The 20,225-nt window shown below is 42.3% G+C and overlaps 1 protein-coding gene across 8 annotated transcripts in view; it reads right to left on the bottom strand.

The window, feature by feature from the left end:
* The window catches only part of peli1b (pellino E3 ubiquitin protein ligase 1b), a 38,240-nt gene extending 28,214 nt beyond the window's left edge, over positions 1-10,026 (bottom strand). For 2 of the 8 annotated variants that reach the window (XM_078556536.1, XM_078556531.1), the window contains exon 1: positions 5,960-6,068. The gene's annotated coding sequence lies outside the window, so the exon portion shown is untranslated. Of the gene's footprint in view, positions 1-5,959; positions 6,088-9,491; positions 9,554-9,937 lie in introns of those variants that run through there. The other 6 variants (XM_078556537.1, XM_078556538.1, XM_078556534.1 and 3 more) reach the window with 6 other exon arrangements.
* Between the last annotated feature and the right edge of the window lie 10,199 nt (positions 10,027-20,225).

The raw sequence follows: 20,225 nt of genomic DNA, 5'->3' as shown, positions 1-20,225 counted from the left end.
TGAGAAATAGCTTTTTAGCACAATGAGTAGTTGGGATTTGGAGTGCACTGCTTGATAGGGTAGTAGATACAGATTTAGTGATACTGTTTGGGAGGGAATTGGATTAATGCTTAGAGGAAGAGAGAATTACAAGGATATCGGGACGGAGTGGGGAAATGGGAATAGCTCTTTGAGGGAGCTGGCACTTACTCAAAAGGACTGGAAGGTCACCCATACGGCATTATTGTATCATTCTATAAAGTTATTATAATTGTGAATTGAGAGGGATGAGAAGATAGGAGAAAGGAAGGTATCCTGTCCCCATTTACTATCAATAATGTCTACTTTAAGTGCAAGTGTAGACACCAAAAGGACAGGATCAAAACCAGTCTGTCCGCAAGCATTACCCAGACCTCCCTGTCGCTAGCCATTTCAACACTCCACCCAGCTCTCATGCCCACATGTCCGTCCTTGGCTTGCTACATTGTTCCAGTGAAGCTCAACGCAAACTGGAGGAACAGCACCTCATCTTCTGACTTGGCACTTTACAGCCTTCCGGACTGAATATTGAGTTCAACAATTTTAGATCATGAGCTCTCTCCTCCATCCCCACCCCCTTTCCGATTATCCCCCTCCTTTTTGTTTTTTCCAATAATTTATATAGATTTTTCTTTTCCCACCTATTTCCATTATTTTTAAATGTATTTCCATCCATTGTTTTATCTCTACCTTTTAGCCTTTTTTGATTCCTTCACCCCACCCCACCCCCACTAGGGCTATCTGTACCTTGCTCGTCCTGTTTTCTACCCTTAATTAGCACATTCCTTTAGATAATATCACTACCTTCAACACCTCTTTGTCCTTTTGTCTGTGACATCTTTTGGTTATCTCCATCTATCACTGGCCCTCTATCCAACTCTTCTTGTGTGTGTCCCCCCCCCAACCTAAACCAGCTTATATTTCACATCTTTTCTATTTTCCCTTAGTTCTGTTGAAGAGTCAAGTGGACTCGAAACGTTAACTGTGTTCCTCTCCGCAGATGCTGCCAGACCTGCTGAGTTTTTCCAGGTATTTTTGTTTTGGATTTCCAGCATCCGCAGTATTTTGCTTTTATCAACATCTTCCTTGGTGGGCTCGAATGCAAACAACCCTCCAGTCTCTGGGCTCACAGGAAGTAAAAACCACCCGAGCAAGACATATTTTAATCCACGTCACACACATCTTCACAATGAATGCTAACATTTGGGGTTAAATAGATTCCGAGACAGATTATAACTGCACAAGTGGATGATTGGGCTAACATCGTACAAGGAGATTCTTCATTTTGTGGAAGCTCAGACACTAAACTTCAGCAATTTTCCTACAACTGGGATGAAAGGATAGCTTTCAGCTACAGAATTCTGGCTGATTCCTCATATCAAACCCTGCAACCCACCCTCCACAGCTCCGACTCCCCTTCCAAGCTGGTTAGCAGCATGGAGGCTAATTGTAACGCTCCAGTCATGGTCAGCAGCCTTGGATATACACTATGTGGGGACTTAGCTAACTTTGTAAAGAGAGAAAAATTTTTTTCCATTATTGACAAAACTATAAGACCATTTTATTTAAATTTTCAAAGTGAACCTCAAAGGTAATTGCACATTTGTGGAAATAATTCAGGTTAGTTAAGTAAATATTCCTCCAGCAAGTCACAATATAAGGTAATGCCTACTGAAGCAATTATTGAGAGACACTGAAAACCTTTCCTGATTAAACCAACTGGTGAGCAGTATCGACTATAGATTTATTACATTACTCCTGGCCTGATACAGGAACTTCTGTAAAAATGATATGGTGTAGACCTCCATTTTTGACTTTCTAGAAACACACCACTCTATTATATTTGTCAGTGATGCACCATTATTTCATCAAAAAGAGCTCCCAGACTTTTGGTAAGGTATCCCTAACAAGCCTGCGTTCAACAAGTGGTTTTATATAAGTATAAGAGACTTGACAACACGGGATAACTGCTAGCCGGTAGCTCTAAACTACTGCATTATGATATTAAATGTTTCAATTTGCAAACTTATGTATTTTGTACAATTCACACTTAAACATGTTTATCCATCAAATAATTTAAATGTTGAAAAGGAGTCCAATATTTTCACTAAAACATTTTGGTATAAAGATATTGCATCCCTTCAAAAATTTTAGAAAACAAATACAAAACCTGAGAATAGTACTGCTAAACACTGACTGACGGTAAAGAAAACTTAATTGTTTTTGGATGGAAGCAAAACAAGCTGTCAACCCTGAGTCATTGCCAGAGGTCTGAAGTGATTTTTGGGAATAATCTCAGCTACCTGAAATAATGCTGGAAAAATTAATTTCTATTTATAAACCCACATATTTGGGTCTTGCTACCATGAAAAGGGGTGTCATATTTTTCAAAAGCTCTGATCTTGGGAGTACAAGGTCATGGTTAGAAAAATGGTCCAATTTCATGTTTTTACATTTAAGGGAATTTGCATCCCATATTTCACACTAGCCGAATAAAGCAAATAAGGCATACATTTAATTGAATTTTTTGAGGAGGTGACCAGGTGTGTAGATGAGGGTAGTGCAGTTGATATAGTTTATATGGATTTCAGCAAAGCCTTTGACAAGGTCCCACATGGGAGACTTATAAAGAAGGCAAATGCACATGGGATACAGGGTAATTTGATAAGGTGGATTCAAAATTGGCTTAGTTGTAGGAGACAGAGGGTGGTGACAGAAGGATGCTTTAGTGATTGGAAGCCAGTGTCCAGTGGCGTACCACAGGGATCTGTGCTGGGTCCCCTATTATTCGTCATTTATATAAACGACATAGATGACTATGCGGAGGGTAGGATTAGTAAGTATGCGGATGACACAAAGATTGGATGGATGGTTAACAGTGAGGTTGAGTGTCTTGGACTACGGGAAGATATAGATGGGATGGTCAAATGGGCAGATAAGTGGCAGATGGAATTTAACCCTGAAAAGTGTGAGGTGATACACTTTGGAAGGAGTAATTTGACAAGGAAGTATTCAATGAACGGCATGACACTAGGAAGTTCTGAGGAACAAAGGGACCTTGGCGTGCGTGTCCATAGATCTCTGAAGGCGGAGGGGCATGTTAGAGGGGTGGTGAAAAAGGCATATGGGACACTCGCCTTTATCAATCGAGGCATAGATTACAAAAGTAGGGAGATCATGTTGGAGTTGTATAGAACCTTGGTGAGGCCACAGCTGGAGTACTGTGTGCAGTTCTGGTCGCCACATTATAGGAAGGATGTGATTGCACTGGAGGGGGTGCAGAGGAGATTCACCAGGATGTTGCCTGGGATGAAACATTTAAGTTATGAAGAGAGGTTGGATAGACTTGGGTTGTTTTCGTTGGAGCAGAGAAGACTGGGGGGGGGGCGACCTGATCGAGGTGTACAAGATTATGAGGGGCATGGACAGGGTGGATAGGGAGCAGTTGTTCCCCTTAGTTGAAGGGTCAGTCACAAGGGGACATAAGTTCAAGGTGAGGGGCAGGAGGTTTAGTGGGGATGTGAGGAAAAACTTTTTTATCCAGAGGATGGTGACGGTCTGGAATGCGCTGCCTGGGAGGGTGGTGGAGGCGGGTTGCCTCACATCCTTTAAAAAGTACCTGGATGAGCACTTGGCATGTCATAACATTCAAGGCTATGGGCCAAATGCTGGTAAATGGAATTAGGTAGGTCGGTCAAGTGTTTCTCACGTGTTGGTGCAGACTCGATGGGCCAAAGGGCCTCTTCTGCACTGTGAGATTCTGAGATATAACCTACGAAGATCACTCCAATTCGGCATCACATATTACACACCTACCTACTGCTTCAATTCAAGATTTGTAGGGATTTTATTTTCTAGTTAGCAGCACAGAATATTCAGTAGAGTCTATGCCATCAAGTTTAATTGAGATTTATGATCAGTTAAGCGTGTGAATTACTCAAATGTGTAGACTTCAGTAATCATTTAATCCAGAAACAATAATTTACAGTTGCAGAGTTCAAAAATCATTTGGAATAAATTTCCATCAGGTTGTTAGTTCCATAAGTTTTGTTCCATTTAAAATAGTACAGAATAAATCATCTGCATCAGAACTAAACATGCTTCAGTGTCTTCAATCATCATTTTAAAGCAGAAATGGGGGCAAAAGCAAAATTGCTCCTAGACCTGGCCATTTTGCTGGCTACAACATTTTAAAGTTTCTTCATATTTGGCATTATGGCAGATTATCAGAAACGATGGAAACAGCAACATGTATACCATAGGAGTTACACTACACAAGACAACACCTCCAACAGATAATAATCACAGAATTATTCAATTCTTTGACTGGGCATAATAAAATTCAATGAACTCATGCTAGCAAGAAGTCTGAGGTTGGAATCCTTCGTAAACTAAATCAGGGAGAAAAGTAAATATACCTTAAATTATAAGATGTTAAAATGGAGCAGAGAAACCTTGGTTTGTGGATACGTTAGGCAATAAGTAGGCAGTTGGCCATAAAAAGATAGACTAAAATCCTTGGCTGAGTATCTAGAGACACAGAGTACAAAAGCAAGGAGTAAATTTGAATTCAAAGACCTGAGTTGGGGGTAGTTAGTGTAATTTTGGGCTATGTTGGTGGGAAAAGATTTATCATAGAATCACTAGGATGTTACCAGGCTTGAGGAGTTAGTTATTAATTATAATTAATTAAAATTAGGGTTTTTACGCTGGAGATGAGAAGTTTGATTGAGGCATTCAAGATTGTGAAGGGCTGTGAAAAGTTTGTACTGGATCTTAGAGATGCAGACAAGGCGGCAAATATTTAAGATAAAGCTCCCAAAAATAAAGAAGTTAGAAAAAGATTTATTTTCATGGAGGGTGGTTTGATGGTGGAATGTTTTGCCATAAGCTGCTGTGGAAATACAATTAATAAATTACTTTGCTGGGGAATTAGATAATTCCTGGAAAAAAAAATGAAAGGGTACGAGGACTGAGCAGATGAGCTGCCTTAAGTACAGGAAGATTATTAAAAATTTGGTGTGCCTCATTGCTGGTTTCTGTGCTATAACGTTCCATGATTAATAACTGCTACAAGAAAGGTCGTTAGTTTATAACAACAATCCAGATTATTCACATCTTTCCACACAGATCCTGGTAATTAAATCATGATTTCTACGTTCCGAAATACTGCTTTTTGCTTCTCATTTTTAGTGTTTTATTAATCCCCCAACTACCTAACTGTATTTAGATTCATTACATAAATACGAGAATTGCAGACATGTTCTGCCAGTGGGAAGAACCCAAGTGAACACGGGCAGGCTCTGTCCATATATCCAATCCAAGACATTCCTAGCATTTTTCCGATTTCATACGGCGCTGGCTGGAAATTTTAGATTTGAGGAGCTGATATTGCAGCTCCAAAGATAAAAAGGGGCAGATTGATTGGGCGGTGGTGTTTAATCGGAGATACTTTCTCCTGTTTTCCTTTCTTTCCCTTACAAAGATCCTCAGTTCAGTACCACCACTGCACAACGCTCCACCTTATCCGAGATCATCGCAGAGAACTGGACATCAGACTCCATGAGCTATGAATTCAGCGTTTTACATGGGGAAGTAAAGCGGTCAGCGGAAAGGATTCTTGGAACAACTGTTAAGTGAGACGGGAGGACGGTAAAGCCGGCTTCTCGGGAGGCTGGAATATTTCCCTCCAGCCACAGGAGGCTGAGTTCAGGGGCGCGGACAGCCAGGCACAGCTCTCGGGGGAAGAGTGTGGGGAGCCAGCCCCGGGGTGGCGGGCCGTGGGGGGCCGGCGGGAGCGGGATCGGCATCGGCGGCGGATTCCCCTCCTCAGACAAAGCGGAGCCTCAGCATCGATTGATCGGCAATTATTTTACGTGAGGCTTATGTTTCAACACGCGCACTCTAAGCAGAACAATCGAAATGAAAGGGCCTTACTCACAGTTTCCTCACCTGGTGCTTCAATTTTAAAGTTAAATTTAAAGCCACTCGGCGAGGACCCCAGCCCGATCCGCCATTTTGTTTAAAGCGACTCGAAGACGGCGGGCGAGTGACGTCAACGCGCGGGCCCCGCCCACTTCTCCCTGACGCTGGCTGGCGGGGCGGCCTATGGCGTCAGGACGTCGATCCCGCCCAATTCTCCCTGACGCTGGCTGACAGGGCGGCTTATGGCGTCAGGACGTCTCTCCCGCCCACTTCTCCCTGACGCTGGCTGACAGGGCGGCTTATGGCGTCAGGACGTTTCTCCCGCCCACTTCTCCCTGATGCTGGCTGACAGGGCGGCGTATGACGTCAGGACAGAGGCCCCGCCCCTTTCCCCCTCCAATTGTAACCAGCCCTTCAGTGCATCTCCAAACTGCACACCGCTTTTTAACTAAATTACTTTTGGCTGCAAAATAAATAACTAATATATCATTTACTAATATATAATATAACTCAGCTGTTTTTATAGTATGTATTGTAATAAATTCATCCAAATACAATTCGCAGGCACAGCGAGATAACCCCAGATCCACATTGGAGGAAATATTACAAACATGCAATGTATATACTGCACTTGTATTTCCCTTAAATAAACAGGAATGGGCATGTGTTCACCAATTAAATAATACAACTGCACTTTTTGAAATAAGAAATCCTATCACATCACTAACAGTCGAATGGGGAAAGTCGACAGAAATGTTATTTGGGTCTACAATTCTGCATCAGTCTACAGGATTTAACCAGGCAGGTTTTAACACTAGGAATAAAAAGAAAATGCCGGAAATACTCAGCAGCTCTGGAAGCATCTGTGGAGAGAGAGACAGAGTTAAAGTTTCAGGTCAATGACACTTTGCCAGGCCCCTCAAGCATCTGCAGTACTTTCTCTTTATGATTAGGGAGCTGGTTCTCCCACAGAGCTCCTTGAAGTGTCAATATTAAAGCAAAGTAAAATGATCAATAGCAAATAATTTCCAGAAATGTGAAAGCAGCTTTAAAACCTCTGGGCATAGAGTTTCCACAGCAGTAAATGTAGGACAGCTAGCAGCATCTCAGCTAAAATAGGATCCCACAATACAATAGCACTATTGAGATTGACAGCATAGTTGACCATCCAGCTAACTGTAATGTATGAGTAAGTGTGTGATGTGTGCTCCGCCCAAAGGCAAGTCCTTGGCTCATTGTCTTTCATCCCAAATCATACTGATAGGTGATGGTATGGCAACATCCTGGACCATGACATTTGTCTTCCTGACACTGATGGTCAAACCAACCTCTTTACAGGTGTGAGAGAATCTGTCCATTTGCCCCTAGAGGTGTTCCTCAGAATGGAATATTAATGCGCCATTGTCAGTACTAGTGTGGCATTGTCAGCGTTGAATAACTCTCTGATGAGGACTTGGGACTACCCTTGTCCTGAATCTCAGGCGCAAGGTTGAACAATTTTCTGTCAGTTCTGGTATGCAAATAGACATCCTCTGCAGAACACCTGAAGGCATATGACAGCAGCAAAGAGAAGAATAGATTTTTGATCAGCAAGGCGTGCAGGGTTATGAGGGGCAGACAGGAAAGTGGAGTTGAGGCCACAAACAGGTCAGCCATGATTTTATCGAATGGTGGAGAAGGCTTGAAGGGCAAATGGCCTCCCCCTACTCTTATTTCTTATGTTCCTGTGTATATGCCAAAGAGTTTTGGCGCCAGAACACAACCCTGTTTGAACCCACTGCAGATCTTAAAGGGCTCTGATGTTGTCTCATCATAGCTGACCTTACCCATCATGTTGGCATGGAAACAGGAGATCACATTGCCCATCGAAGCTGCTCAGCCAATTTTCTCCAGCAGATTAAATGGATCACCTCTGTTCACATGGTCAAACGCCTTGGTGAGATCGATGAAGGGAATACACGGTGGTCCCTTTGTCCATGGCATTTCTCTTCCAGCTGCCGAACTGGGAAGATCATGTGAGTTGTAGATTTTCCAGTTCTGGAACCACACAGGGATTCAGGATGGACGTGTTCAGCCAGGATCTGCAGTCTGACAAGGGCAACACAGGCCAATACTTTTCCCATGATCCACAGCAGGGAGCTACATCGATAGTTGTTGCAATCGTTGCCTTCGGCCGTGTTCTCATACAGGGTCACAACCTTTGTATCATACATACCCTGGGGCATTGACCTCCGCAGAGACAGATCTTTGTGCAGACGCTGCAGTACCTGTTTTCCATGCTTGGTAAGTTCAAGTGGTACAGCAGCATTACCTGGAGCTTTGCCGATGGCAAATGAGCCAATAGCTTTGCTAAGCTCCTTCACTGTGGGTTTGATATCCAGCTCTCCCATGACAGACAGGCTCTCTATGGTGTCTACAGCTTCCTCGGTGACCCTGTTCTCCCTAGAGTACAACTCAAGGTAGATTTTATTTCGAGCAACTCTTAGTGTATCCAGTATCCTATCGCTCAGATCTCCAATGCAATTAATGAGAGTGGACTGCTTGGCTTCAAAGACAGGTACTGTTGCAGTGATGTTAGCCTCAAACCAGTCAGCATTTTCCCCCTCTTGCTTCCCATGTGTTGAGAGTGTGGTATTGTAGATGGTGTCTCAAAATATATTCCATTTCTTTTCTGCACTCTGTGGGAATGCTGGAGAACACCTGTCCTGTCGCGTGAAGGAACTGTTGGTTTTTATCTGGATAGACAGTATGGCTGATGTTGATGAGGATGACATTTGTGCTTTGAATGAAAAAAACTTCAAGGGTTTCATCCTCACCCTAGCGCACACCAGGGAGTGACCTGTATCACTGTCAGGGCTGTGGTAGTTGCATGTGTTAGGATTCAGGTCTGGTGATGATCAGATCCAGTTGGTGCCAATACTCTGGTCTTGGATGTCTCCAGGACACCTCGTGGCATGGCTTGTTCTGAAAGATGGTGTTAGTTACACAAAGCTTGAGTTAGCAGCAAAACTCAATTAGTCTCCGTCTGTTCTTATTTACATTTCCCAGGCCATGATTCTGAGGCAGGAGGGCCAAGCCTTGTGACCCCAGTCCAATGACTCAAGCACAGGAATGAAAACAATTTAGTCTGTTGGTTGTGGCAACATGCTTGTCTCTGAGTCACAAGCTTCCTGGTTCAAGTTCCACTCCAGGCGGGAGTTGAGTTAAATCCAGCCTGACTCTAGCACAGTACTGAGGAGGTGCTGCACTGTTGGAGGTGCCTTCTTTCAGGTAAATTGAGGCCCCATCTGCCTGTTCAGGTGAATATTAATGGCACTATTCAAAGAAGAGCAGAGAGTTATCTCTGCCAATATTTATCTCAACATTACCAAGACAAATTATCTGGTCGTTATCACATTGCTGTTTGTGTGGGGGGGCTTGCTGTTCGCAAATTGACGGTTACACCAGTGACTGCATTCAAAATTCTTCAATGGCTGTAAAACTGAGACACGTCCTGTGCTCGTGTAAGGTGCTATGTAAATGTAAGTCTTTTGATTTCTGCTTCTCACCGTGAATCATCAGCATTTCAATCACTCTTGGTATCGACTTGGTATTTTTAAATTTGCCCCACAGATTCTCAGTGATTCACCCAACACCAGTCTCGGTGTGCAGCCGAGGCGCCCTCGGATCACAGACAAAATCAATCGTGTTTCTAATTCCAGCCTGTCACTGCCCGGAGTGAGATTCTTTGTTCAGCTGTAATCTACTCCCTCGCGTACAGAACATCAGCCGGAGCTGCCTCCCCACCGAGTGGCTGCATTCAATCAATCACTCCAAAACCAAATAAACATGCACGATGCAGATAAACCCCTGAACAATAAATCTGGGGAATAAAGGACCGCTTCGCTCGCAACCTTTAGACTCAAACCCGGGGGTTTGGGGGTGGGGGGGGAATGCATGCGCCAGCTGCAAGGATTAATTCAAATACAATCATTAACAATCGCTAAAAACCCACCCAGTCTCTTCTGCAATCTTCTATTTCCCTTATTCTTCACAAGATATAACGCAGCTCTCACTCACCCGGTTAGCTTTCTGTCCCTGTGTTGGTGGGGGGTGGTGGTTAGACAAATCCGGACCAACCTTCACAGCAGAACCTACAGCTTATCCGCTGCTCTCCCACTCGCCAACTAAAGCCGCGTCCACTGGGAGGGGAACCTCTGTCCTCTCTACCCCCTCTCTCTCTCTCTCACACACACACACACACTCTCTCTCTAACTCCTCCCTATGCAGCCCCAGAGCCAGTTCCAGGCGGTATTCTGGGAGGTGTAGTTCACACACCAGCTCCCAACACTCTTCACTAGGAGAATGGGACTCTTACATTGTCAGCCTCTCCATCCCATTACCTAAATCCCTTCCAAACACCAACACTGGGGTCAGCCTCCAGACACAAAAGGATGAACAGCAGCAACTCGCGGTTGCTCTCTGGAGACCTGCTGTTCATTATTAACATCCTCCACAAAAATCACAGTGGCTCTCTCACCCTAAAGAACGGGATAGAATGAGGGCCATTGCGGTGTGCATTTCAATGTCAGGAGGACAGAAGGATAGCCGGGACAATGAATTTGCAGCTGAGGAGATTACAAGAGGGAAGTTCAGAGAAGCACTGACTCGCAACAGCAAATATAACAGAGAAAAAGGGTTCAGAGAAAGCACACAGGATTCCTGGTTTTATGAGTAGAGACATGATCTGGGAGTGCGCTGTTTTGAAAGAGCAGCGGAAGCCGATTCAATAGCAACATTCAAAAATAATTAAATAAAACTTACAGTCCAGAACGCAGGCCATTCGGCCCAACAGGTCCATGCTGGTTTGGGATCCACAGAAGCCTCTTCCCACCCCTTCTTCATCTCAGCTTATCTATTCCTTTCTCCTTCATGTGGTTATCTAGTTTTTCCTTTACTTCAACCAGTCCCTGTGGTAATCATTCCCCATCCACAAACATTCACTCCCTCCACCACTGACACACGGTTGCAGCAGTGTGTACCATCTACAAGATGCACTGTAGGAATTCACCAAGGCTCCTTAGACAGCACCTTCCAAACCCACGACTACTACTAGTTAGAAGGACAAGGGCAGCAGATAGATGGGAACACTACCACCTGGAAGTTCCCCTCCAAGTCACTCACCATCCTGATTTGGAAATACATCACTGTTTCTTCGCTGTCGCTGGATCAAAATCCTGGAACTCCCTCCCTAACAGCACTGTGATTGTACTTACACCATATGGACTGCAGCGGTTCAAGAAGGCAGCTCACCACCGCCTTCTCAAGGGCAATTAGGGATGGGCAATAAATGCTGGCCTAGACAGCGACGCCCCCATCCCATAAATGAATAAAAACATCTCCCCACTCTCTGGGTAAAGAAGTTTCTCTTGAATTCCCTACTGGATTTATTAGTGACTATCTTATATTGATGTTCCCTAGTTTTAGATTTTCCAAAACAGAAATGTTTCTTCTACCTTGACTCACTACATCCTATCTTCTGGAATTCTGGTCCCAAACCACTTTGCCTTCCTAGTTCAAAAACTGTCCAAAATTCCATCTCATTGATGGTCCATGTTTTTATCCTGCCCTATTCCACCTTGCTATGCACTCTGAAATTGGATTGATTCTTGAAAAGGAGGAATAGGTAGGGCTATAGGGGATAGAGCAGTAGAATAGATTAATTAGACAGCTCCTTCAAAGAGCCAACAAGGCACACTGGCCAAATAGCCTCCCTCTTTGATTTATGACTCTCTCATTGTGATTTAGAGAGAGGTTCTGTTCTCCTAAGGAATCCAATGAAATGATGCAGAACAAAATGAATGGGAGCAGGGAGCCATGGTAACGAAACGTTTAGAGAATGGAATCCAAACATCTGTTTAACATACCTGTTCAGTTTTACTTATTTAGAGTGAGTTTCAAATACTTTGTGTGAAAAGGTAATTTATTAGAAAACCGCATCTATAATGTATCTCATTCCAGAGGATAAACAGTGCTCCATATATGAAGATGTTTGTCAAGTCCCACACTTGTGATCATACAATTTTCATCTTTAATAGTTTCCTGACATGAACAGCGATTCGATGCTTCAGCTTCTAAACTGTACCAGGTGCTTTGAGATCAAGGCTGCAATGTGGTTGGTCCCAGTTCAGGGGGCTGGAGATTGCAATGGGGGTTGGTTATTCTAAACCACATGTTGGAGTTGGTGGAGTTCATATGCAGAACACATGTGCCTGGAACAATAAGTGAGGTGCAAACTTCACCTTCAAATCTTCTACAAACCCTTAACACATCCAACAGTTCATTAGGGTTTGTCAGTGAGCCAATCTATCCCTCTCTCTCATAATAAAAGCATAAGCTCTGAAGAAGAGTCATACAAATTTGAAACGTTAACTGCTTCTCTCCCCACAGATGCTGCCAGACCTACTAAGCTTTTCCAGCATTTCCTCTTTCTATTTCTCTGTCTCTCTTTTTCCCTATAAACTACATTTATATTGTTGAAATGTCTCTCTCTCTCTCTTGGTTGTCAACTCTGGTTAGACATATTGCAGAAGATTTTATCACATGATCACACTCAAACTACCCAACTCCATGACCCCACCATTGGTCACCCAACATGGTCATCCTCTCACTCATTGGACAGTGAACAGACTCTGATTGCCAGTCAGGGAGATTCTTGTCTCAGTCAAACAGGCTTCTCTCCCACAAAATCTGTTTGATACCTCTGTGGTTTACTCTCGGTGTTGCTTGCAGCAGTGTCCCAGAGATTAATCTTTCATTCCTGGAGACCCAGGGATAATCTAGGATTGAAGTCAACTTTAGGTCCCAAAGGAATTTAGCAGATTCACATGGGATTCCCACCTTAGTGATCCTTCCTGCTTTACACAATGATGATGTATGAAGCTCTCAGGGAAATAATTCTCTCGGAAGAATTTAAAGATTCACTTCATCTTGTAGTTAGAACCCATGTTGAAGACCAGTAGGGTAAAACAGCTAGACAGGCAGCAGAAATGGCTGATGATTATGAACCAGTCCATAAATCTAAATCCTTTTTCTGTCATCCCCATAAACCTGAGAAGGATAGAAGATGGGAAGGTGAAAGGAAGGCAAGTAGTCAGGGAAGAGAAGGGGCAGTTGGGAATTCTCAGGAAATGTCTCCTCAGACCAGAAAGGAAGGAACTGAAGGTGGAAGGGACATTCGAATGCCTAAGTGCTTTCATTGTAACAAGTTGGGACATGTTAGGGCAGATTGCTGTAGGTTAAGTGGTAGACCTAATCCAGTACTGGGGACGCCAAAGGAATCCTCAGGAAAGGTACCATCAGAAAAGGAAATGGTTGTTAAAACTGTAGCAGTAGTACAGGTGAAACGTGTTCCCTCAGAACATACAGGAAAAGGGGATATGGTTCAGGATAGTCCAGAGAATTCTTCTTTGATTACTGGGGAAGGATGTCAGGCTAACAGAGGTTCTGGATGTTTTGTGTCAAAAGGAGAAGTGTTCCCTTACTCCTCCAACGAAATAAGTAAACAGATTAAAGTTTTGAGAGATACAGGGGCAGGTCAATCATTGATAGTGGCTGATGATGCAATTTGTGTTCCAGGTAGTCTTATGAAGGAAAAATTATTGATAAGAGGTATTAATAGAATTTATGAACCTGTTTCTTTGTGCGAAGTTAATTTACAAAGTCACTTTGTAAATGGAATTGTTGTGGTGGGAATTATTCCTAAATCACCTATTGAAGGGGTGGATTTTATTCTGGGTAATGATTTGGCTAGTGGAGACAGTAATGTGGCAATGACTGTACTGCAGCAGGTGGCTCATCATGCTGATCTTCACCAACTTCAGAAAACTACTGTGACCAAAAATGAGATGCTTACTGCCGACAACAAACAATTGAAGGAAAACCTGATTAACATAGAAAATCAACTTTCATATATGAAAGAAGAGTTCGCTAATTAAAGAAGAAAATTTGTGAGAACAATTGAGAATTAGTCATGGAAAGTAGAATCAGAAAATGATGGAAAAACTCAGCAGGTTTAACAGCATCTGTGGAGAGAAAAAAAACAGAGTTAACGTTTCGAGTCCTTATGACTCTCCTTCAGAGATAAGGAGAAATGAAAATGGAATGAAATTTATACTGTTTAAAGGGGGTGGAGCAGGTAAAGCTGGATAGAAGGCCAGTGATAGGTGGAGCAAAGGAGAGATTGCCAGAGATATTGTGGACAAAAGGAGGTGTTAATGATAGTGGTACTGGCTAAAGGAGGTGCTGATGGTGGCATTAAGGTCGGAAAGCAGAATGTGATAGTAGCAGGACAAGGGTAAGCACTCTGGAAAGAACAGATGGCCCTTGTGGGAGTGGGGTGAGGGGAGGGGACAGTGGTGAGAAAAAAGATTGAAAATAGGATGATTTCATGTGCTCTCATGCCCACATGTCCATCCTTGGCCTGCTGCAATGTTCCAGTGAAGCCCAACGCAAACTGGAGGAACAGCACCTCATCTTCTGATTAGGCATGTTACAGCCTTCTGGATTTAACATTGAGTTCAACAACTTCAGATCATGAACTCTCTCCTCCATCCTCACCCCTTTTTTATCCTTTTTTTAACATTCATTTTAATTTTTTAATTTTTATTTTTTATCCACTTTTTTATATTTTAAATTTATTTTCATTTTTATTCATTGTTTTATCCCCACCTTTTAACCTATTTTCAATATTTTTCCCCACCTCCCCTCACCCCACCCCAACAAGGGCACTTGTTCATGTTGTTCTTTCCAGATTGCTTACCCTTGTCCTGCTATTATCACATTCTGCTTTCTTACCTTATTGCCACCATCAGCACTTCCTTTAGTCAGTACCACTATCATTAACACTCCTTTGTCCTTTTGTCCATGGCATCTCTGGCAATCTCTCATTTGCCTCCACCTGGCCTTCTATCCAGCTTCACCTGCTCCACCTCCCCCTTAAACAGTATAAATTTCACTACATTTTTACTTCTCTTTAGCTCTGAAGAGGAGTCATAAGGACTCAAAACGTTAACTCTGTTTTTTTTCTCTTCACAGATGCTGTCAGGCCTGCTGAGTTTTTCCAGCATTTTCTGTTTTTGTTGCAGATTTCCAGCATCTGCAATATTTTGCTTTTACCTTATTATGGAAAGTAGAACACTTGACTGAGGGCTTGAAATGTCTAAATGATAAACTTGCAGAAGCAATCTTCACAAAGGTCAATCTTCAGTTGAAACTTGATAAACTTCAAGCATCAGAAGCTGCTATGCAACATTGTGGAAAATGCCTTAAATAAGAAAAGGAATGGTTGGTAAATCAGAATAATTGGTTGAATGCAGAATTAAAAACCAGAGCTAACGAACTGTTAGAATTTCATCGTGGAAAATGCAATGAGATTCTCAAACTTCAATGCAAACTGGAGAAGATGAAGGGGAAGATGTGTGATATGGGGTGTCATGGTTCGAAAGTTGTTCCTGTGAATAAAAACTCGTTGCTGAATTGTGGTCCAGTTAAGCAAGGAACTGACCCAAGTAAAATTATTGATATATCAACCTCAGTAATGGACAATATGAAAACAATCAAAGTGCCTGCAGAATTGGAAATCAAGAATTGCCAACAAAAAGGACTGAAAGAGCAAAAGGGCCTGGAAAGGACAATGACCAGAGACACTGATTTACAAGTGATTGCCAGTGATAATATACAAAATATAGCAGTTGGAATCCAGGCAAGTAGACAGTTTGCAAAAGACCATCCAAAACCTAGAAAAGAGTGAAATGATATAGTTTGTGGATTATGCAAAAGAATTTAAGGATTGGAACGAACTATGAAACTCCACAGGGAGAACGTAACTGACACTGCTCAAAACATGGAAAAGACCTGTTCGAAATGAGATCTGGAAAAACAACAATGTCATAAAAAGTTTAAAGATCAAACCAAGCAGGAGTATGAAATGCTTTTGTATGAACATAAGAAGCTCTCAATAATATCCTTGAAACGGCAAAAAGAGACTTTGGCCAAAGAAGAAATGAGATATTAATGCACAAAAATGACATTTTGTCTTTGCTAAATTGAAATGAGAATTTACCACACTTGGGTTTGGAAAGTGAGCTTGAAGATGGAATTAAGCCAACAACAAATGAAAAGGATGATTGGGCTGTAGACTTAAATGAAACATTCTTTGCTCAATTAAAGACTGGGAATAAGAGGGAAAAGAAACATAAGGGTTGAGTTATAATAATACTATGATGTGCAAATTCTACTAATCTTATGACATTGATTGAATTTGTTTTGCTTAAATCTTTGTAATTGTACAATATGATGTGTAGTTGTGAAACAAAATAGAACATTTATTTTGTATAGTATGTAATAAGCTATTGTTAGAGGTTTATGATGTTGAGTTTGTGTGAGGTGCGTGTAAAGCCATTGTAAAGAAACTTTTACTGTTGTGAAGCTTTCTTTCCTTCAAAGGGGAAGGTGTTAGGAAATAGAGACAGTGTAAGTAAAATATATTTGTATTTTGTAGGTGTTAGGAATGAGTTTTAACTTTAAACTTTAAGTTTGATTTGTATTTCTGTATTTGTATGTTAAGAAAGATCAAATTGAGTTTTAGTTTCACTTTAAAAGGTGCTTGCATTTCTAATGAGAGTTTTACGACTGTAAGCTAAGTTAAGCAAACAAGAGTAGAAAAAACAGTGCTGTTGCCCATCAACAGGGGTCCAGAGCAGCAGGTCCCTCCCACACACAAACAGAAGAAGAGAAACAGCAGTTTGATTTTGGAAGCTGTTTGAGTTCAGTTGGTTTTGAGAGTACCTCTAGGAGAGACTGGAGCAAATGGGACAGATAGCCAGTCTCAAGCTAAAGAAAACACCCCAACATCCAGGGGAGTGGAACAAGGGAAAGTCCCAAGCAGACCTTCTTGTAAAAGGTAGGACAGGAACCTGGAAAAGGTCTTGTTAATGAAGTTAAGAGTGAGGGCCAGAGACAAATTTCCAAGCTTCTGATTTAAAGAGACAAAAGCTGAAGATTTAAAGCGAGAACAGCTTGCAAGAGTCAGAAAATTCCAAAGAGACAACTGAAGGTCTGTAGCTCTTTGCTATGAGCACATGAAGCAGTGGTGTACTGTTGTTGGCTGAGTCAGAGACAGTGTGTGGAAGACAGCCTGAACGTATGTGGGGACCCAGGGAAAATAAACATTGGAAGGAGAGTTCAAAACCCTGGAGGTGAACTCTTGTGGAAGGCATCTGAGAGAAAGCGCCAGTTTGGGAGAAGATTCCAAGGTGAGGTCTTGGAGAGTGGAGATTGGAAATCCCCATGTGAAAGATGGAGTGCAGTGAGATTGGTTGGCTCATGGTGTGACAAGAGTCTCAGGGGAGTTGCGGAGAGGTCCATGACATCTGGTTGAGGTAGCACCTGTCACTTGGTTTCAGAGTGTGGTGTGTCTGACCACAGTGTGCTATGGGTACATGGACTGTTAACTTACTGTGAACATTAGAGTATAAGATAGCTTTTGTAGCTTGTGTTACCCTTATAAATCTGTATATATCTGTAAAGGTATAGTTGTGGGCGAAGAGGTATTGTAATATAGTCCCTTTTTTCTTGTTCAATAAATGTTTCATGCTTTTGTTAAAAGTTTATCAGCTGACTCCAGTGTCTCTATTCAGTAGCCCCCCTCCACATATCAAAACAAACAAATAAAAGTTAGGATTTATCAAGCTGGGTTGCACCCTGGGATCAGGATTGTCCAGGTGTAACCTCAGCTGGGGATCAGAACAGTGGAATGGGCAGACACATGGGAGGTGAAATTCAATGCAGAAAAGTCTGATACATTGTTATAGGAATAATAAGACAATACATGCTAACGAGTACAGTTTTAATAGGGTTCAAGAACAGAGACCTGAGGAGAGTTTGAGCAGAAATCTCTAAAGGTGGCAGGACAGGTTAATAAAGCAGTTAAGAAAGTGTTTGGGATCCTGGGGTTTATAAATAGAGACACAGAGTACAAAGCCCAGGAATTTTGTTAAACCTGTACAAGCCATTAGTTCAGCCCTAGTTGGAGTAATTCTGGGCAGCACACACCAGGAAGGACATGAAGATCTTTGAGAAAGCGCAGAAGAAATTTCCTAGAATGGTTCAAGGGATGAGATTATTCCAGTTATGTGGAGAAGCTGGAGTTGTCCTTCGAGCAGAGGAGGCTTGGAGGAGGGTTTGCTAGAGATACTTCAAATCATGAGTGGTTTAGATAGAGTAAATAAAAAGAAACTGTTTCCAATGGCTGGTGGGTTGATAACCAGAGGGCACAGATTTATTGATTAAAGAACCAGATGCAACATGAGGAAAAACCTGTTGTGCAACAAGTGGTTGTGATCTGGAAAGTGCCGCCTGAATGGGCAGTGGAAACAGCTTCAGTAGTAGCTTTCAAGAGGGAATTAGATGTTGCTGCACAACAGACATGTGAGCAAAGTTATAGTTCATGGAATAAAATGGGCGGTAGCAACATGGATACAAAATTAGCTGAGTGACAGGAAACAGCGAGTAGTGGTTAATGGATGATTTTCAGACTGGAGAAAGGTTTGTAGTAGAGTTCCCCAGGGGTCAGTGTTGGGACCCTTGCTCTTCTTGATACATATTAATGACTTAGACATTGTACAGGGCACAATTCCAAAATTTGTGGATGATACAGAACTTGGAAGCAATATGAACTGTGAGGAGGACAGTGTGGAAGTTTAAAAGGACACAGACAGGTGGATGGAATGGGCAAACAGTTGGCAGATGGAGTTCAATGCAGAGAAATGTGAAGTAGTGATTCATTTTGTAGGAAGAACATGGAGAAGCAATATAAAATAAAGGGTACAATTCTAAAGGTGCAAACACAGAGGGACTTGGATGTAGTATATGTGCATAAGTCATTGAAGGTGGCAGGACAGGTTGAGAGGGCAGTTAATAAAGCATACAGTATCCTGGGCTGTATTAATAGGGGCATAGGGTACAAAAGCAAGGAGGTTATGTTGAACTTGTACAGGACACTTATTCCAGCCTCAGCTGGAGTATTGTGTCTAGTTCTGGGCGCAGCACTTCAGAATGTGAATGCATTAGAGAGGGTGCAGAAAAGATTCACGAGAATGGTTCCAGGGATGAGGAACTTCAGTTATGAGGATAGATTGGAGAGGTTGGGACTGTTTACCTTGGAGAAAGAAGTTTGAAAAGGGATTTGATAGAGGTATTCAAAATCTTGAGGGGTCTGGTCAGGGTCAATAGGGATAAACTGTTCCCACTCATGAAAGGATCGAGAACAAGAGGGCACAGGTTTAAAATAATTGGAAGAAGAAGCAAAAGCAATATTAGAAAAAGCTTTTTCATGGAGGGAGTGGTTAGGTTTGGAAGGCACTGCTGAGGCAGGTTCAACCGAGGCACTCAAAAGGGAACGAGACAGTTATCTGAAAAGGAAGGATGTGCAGGGCTGTGGGAGGAAGGCAGGGGAATGGCATTAGATGAATTGTTCATTTGGAGGGCTGCTGCAGACACGATGGGCTGAATGGCCGTCTACTGTGCTGTAGCAATTATGTGATTCTGGATAAATACATAAAGAAGAAAAATTGTAAGGATATGCAGAAAGATCAGGGGAACGAGACTAAATAGATTGCTTTTAGAACGAGCTGGCAGAACTTGATGTGTTGAATGGCCTCCTTCTGTGCTGTCCGATTGTGTAATCTATTCTCTGAAATATAGTCACATTCCCATGTAGTTGGTGATGAGCATAGTCAATGCTCAGCAACAATATCATTAGGTTGAATGTTTCATGTCCTATGTTCGTTTTGTTGCAAGCAAGATTCCAATTTCTTTTTACAGAACCCACGTTACATGACAGAGTTTATAGGGTTAATTGATTAACATTATAGGCTGGGATTCTAGGGTCACATCATAAACAAAGGATGTTAGGTCAACATCCTGCACAAAATGTTCCCAGTATTCCCAAGAAAGGGATCAAGTTGATAATTATTAAATTGTGCGGTGAGACAAAGCTGTCTCCTATAAACAGCTCTGTTGGAAAGCAAAAACATAAGAAAACAAGATTCAGACCAGCATGTGGCAAAAAGCAGAATCAAAATGGAGAAGAGGCTTCATGGTCTGAAGTTGCTGAACTCAATGTTAAATCCAGAAGGCTGTAACGCGCCTAATCAGAAGATGAGGTGCTATTCCTCCAGTTTGTGTTAGGTTTCACTGGAACGTTGCAGCAGGCCAAAGATGGACATGTGGGCATGAGAGCA

The sequence above is a fragment of the Cetorhinus maximus genome, chromosome 14 (assembly GCF_964194155.1).
Source record: "Cetorhinus maximus chromosome 14, sCetMax3.hap1.1, whole genome shotgun sequence".
Classification (NCBI taxonomy): Eukaryota; Metazoa; Chordata; class Chondrichthyes; order Lamniformes; family Cetorhinidae; genus Cetorhinus; species Cetorhinus maximus.
Note: the sequence above shows the minus strand (reverse complement) of the source record. Positions and strands in the feature narration are given on the sequence as shown.